We start from the raw sequence: 3,678 nt of genomic DNA, 5'->3' as shown, positions 1-3,678 counted from the left end.
CATCACCATCATCTTTATCATCGCTCTCATCTTCTTCACCATATTGTTTTTTTGTGTTTGTATGATGAAAATTTGTGTTAATAATATTTTTATTACAATTATTACAATCATAATTCTTTTTCATAATTTTTAATAAAAAATTTATTATTTCGTTAATTTATTAAATTTAAACATAATAAAAATAAAAATAAAGCCAACGATATCAGTTGTTAGTAGAATGAGTAACTCATGTATTTATGTATTAATTAACTTTTTCTTACACACACACACACATGCACAGGAACAAGTTCCTTCAAACCTCACACCCCCAGACCACAACCCATATTAGAGAGCCATAATCTTTCAAAATTTCTAACTCAACCGCCCAGCCAACGTTCGCTCTGCTTGCGCTCTTAAATATTCCAAACATTAAAAAGTTTTTATTTTTCCCAACATAATCAGATTTATCAATTTTTGCAACTTTTATCAAGTTTTTTATTCATTCTTCCGTGTATCTTCACGTCCCATACATGCCTTCTTCGTATTTCGTGATCACGTTCGTCGCACATTTTCGCGCCATGTTCATCGTCTGCCTGCGTCTCTCGCAACCGTCTCTTCCAACCGTCTCTCGCAACCATCTCTAGCAACCGTCTCTCGCAACCGTCTCTCGCAACCGTCTCTCGCAACCGTCTCTAGCAACCATCTCTCGTAACCGTCTCTAGCAACCGTCTCGCAACCGTCTCTCGCAACTGCCTCCGGCAACCGTCTCCATCTTCATTTTTCGATTGAAATAATTATGCAATTACTTTGGGAGGGAGATATAATTAATAGTAATAATGGTGAGGCTGTCGCTATTTTATTCATTGCAGGTATTGCTATTAAGATCGTCGGCATCGTAAAAGTATATTTCCCTTTCAATGTGATTGCCTTATTATTTTAATGGCGGAGTTAAGACCATTCTTAACCAGGCCATTGTCTATGTTCTTATAATTATGACTGTATGTATGTGTGTGTGTGTGTGTGTGGTGTGTGTGTGTTGTGTGTAGAGCGCTCGTGTGTGTATTGTGTATGTGTGTAATATCATTTTATTGATATTGCAATATAACGTCGTTTATTATTTTGCTTTGATTGATGTTGCTGTGTTTAATTGTTTCAAAGTTATTGTAAATGCGACCATTGTTATTGATGTTGATGATGTTGTTGTTCATGTTAGAGCAATTTTGTTATTATTTCCATATAATTGTAGTATATTGGTGTTAAAATGTTTGTTGTTGATGATGTTATTGTTGGGGATGTTGGGATTGTTGGGATTTTTGTGATCCATGATGATGGGGATGACAACCAACAGCGAATTGTTTTAAATGATTTGTATTGTATTATTATTATTATTATTAGATTATTTATATATAAAGCGCCCTTTATTGTTCTCAAAGGTGCTAACAATGTAAAAGTTGATTACATGTTTCACTTCATTCAAATCATATCATGAAAAGTTTGTCTGGAAAGATGGTTCTTTAGCTTTCTTCGAAATTCAGTAATTGACAACCCACGATTTCGCAAGTCAACCGGCAAACTGTTCCAAATCTTCGGTCCCATAACAGCGAAATCTCTGCAACCAACAGCAAACTGAGTTTGTCGAATTGTTAACAAATCTAAATCGTTTGACCGTAACTTCTGACACTGTAACGGTGCATTTCTTGGGACAATTCGATCCATTAAATATTTCGGCGCTAATCCATTAATGCTTTTATACACCAGTAGGGCAATTTTGAAGACAATTCTTTGTTGAACGGGCAACAAATGAAGATTGAAGAGAATAGGAGTAACATGATCAAAATATGAACCACCAGTTAACAACTTGGCAGCCCGATTTTGAATTAATTGTAACTGTGCAACATACTTTTTGGGTAAACCGTAGAATAAACTGTTGCAATAATCGATCCTCGAGTGAATGAACGAGTGAATTAAACATTGCAATGTATGCTATTTAGAGATCCTTTGATGAGTCTCAATTTTCTCAATTGGTAAGTACATTCTTTCAACAACAACTTTATGTGCAATTGCATTGTCATGTTTGTATCAAAAATAAATCCAAGATTTCGTGCTGACGCACAAAATTCAATGACAGATTCCTTTATTCTGATAGTGTTGATACCCACTCTATTCACTTGTCGCCATGTACCCACAGGCAAAAACTGGGTCTTGCATTGGTTCAACTTTAATCTGTGCCCCATCATCCAAACATCAATGGCTGATAAACACGATACTAAATCATCGACCACATCACCAAACGACGAGGGAGAGGAGTTGGCTATTATTTGGATGTCGTCAGCAAATGCATGAAACCTGAAATTGTACGACTCAATTATTGTGTAGACATCCGCTGTATAGAGCAAAAAGAGAATGGGACCTAAGACGGAACCCTGTGGTACACCATGTGACAAAGCATCGACAGCTGCCAAATTTGTTTTGAATAAAATTTGTTGAGTACGACCAGCAAGGTACGACACGAACCCCTTGTGAACGCTTCCCGATAGTCCAAATGTTTGCTTCAGTTTTTTGAGAAGTATTGCATGATCGACGCAATCGAACGCCGAGCTCATATCCAAGAGAGCAAGCAATGACACATTTTGTTCGTCCATTGATAAATACAACCTTGACGAAACATCAATTAAAGCTGTTTCCGTCGAGTGAAACACACGATAACCCGACTAGTGAACCGGCAGAAGATTATGAATTTTCAAATGAGAAGCAAATTATGATAAAACGATTCTTTCAACCAACTTTGACAAAAACATCAGGTTAGATACAGGTCGGTAATTTTTTAACTCATGTCTATCAAGAGAATTCTTTTTCAAAATCGGTGTAACAACAGCATTATTAAACACTGATGGAAATGAGCCAGAACTTAAACACAAATTTATGAAAAACGTTAAAAACGGTAAAAACAAATCAACAAAATGTATGTATGTATGTATGTTAAAACCAAAACATGATGAGTGACACTGAACCGTCAAACATCAAGTAACAAATGGATTAACACTTTGATCCCACGCCAAACATCTGCCGGCTCTCCAAGGTATTAGTGTGCATCCGTCCGGGCGCCAACCATCATGCGCAGAAATGCCGGATGGTTCCTTGAGAACCGGGATTGAAGCCTTGGAGAAGAGCCGACAATGTATGTATGTATGTATGTATGTATGTATGTATGTATGTATGTATGTATGTATGTATGTATGTATGTATGTATGTATGTATGTATGTATGTATGTATGTATGTATGTATGTATGTATGTATGTATGTATGTATGTATGTATGTATGTATGTATGTATGTATGTATGTATGTATGTATGTATGTATATATGTATGTTAAAACCAAAACATGATGAGTGACACTGAGCCGTCAAACATCAAGTAACAAATGGATTAACACTTTGATTTGTCGTTAATTGCACATGTCGGCATTCAGTTGGATATTTTCAAGCACACAGACACGCAGGAACCACTGCACGAAATGTGGTTAGTTGCGAAAAACAGTTCCTTGCTGTCGCCTGATCTGACGCTGATCATTTTACATATTGCCTTAAGAAATTTAAGGGTATTGGGGTCCATCGGGCCGAGAACCTTGATACATATTGGCAAGAATTCCATCAAGGGGAGGGCGTTCCCATATTTTTTTCATTTTCTCGTCCGCTGC

This window comes from Helobdella robusta (assembly GCF_000326865.2).
Source record: "Helobdella robusta unplaced genomic scaffold HELROscaffold_13, whole genome shotgun sequence".
NCBI classification, from domain to species: Eukaryota; Metazoa; Annelida; class Clitellata; order Rhynchobdellida; family Glossiphoniidae; genus Helobdella; species Helobdella robusta.
The sequence above is the reverse complement of the archived record's forward strand: the minus strand, read 5'-3'. Positions refer to the sequence as shown.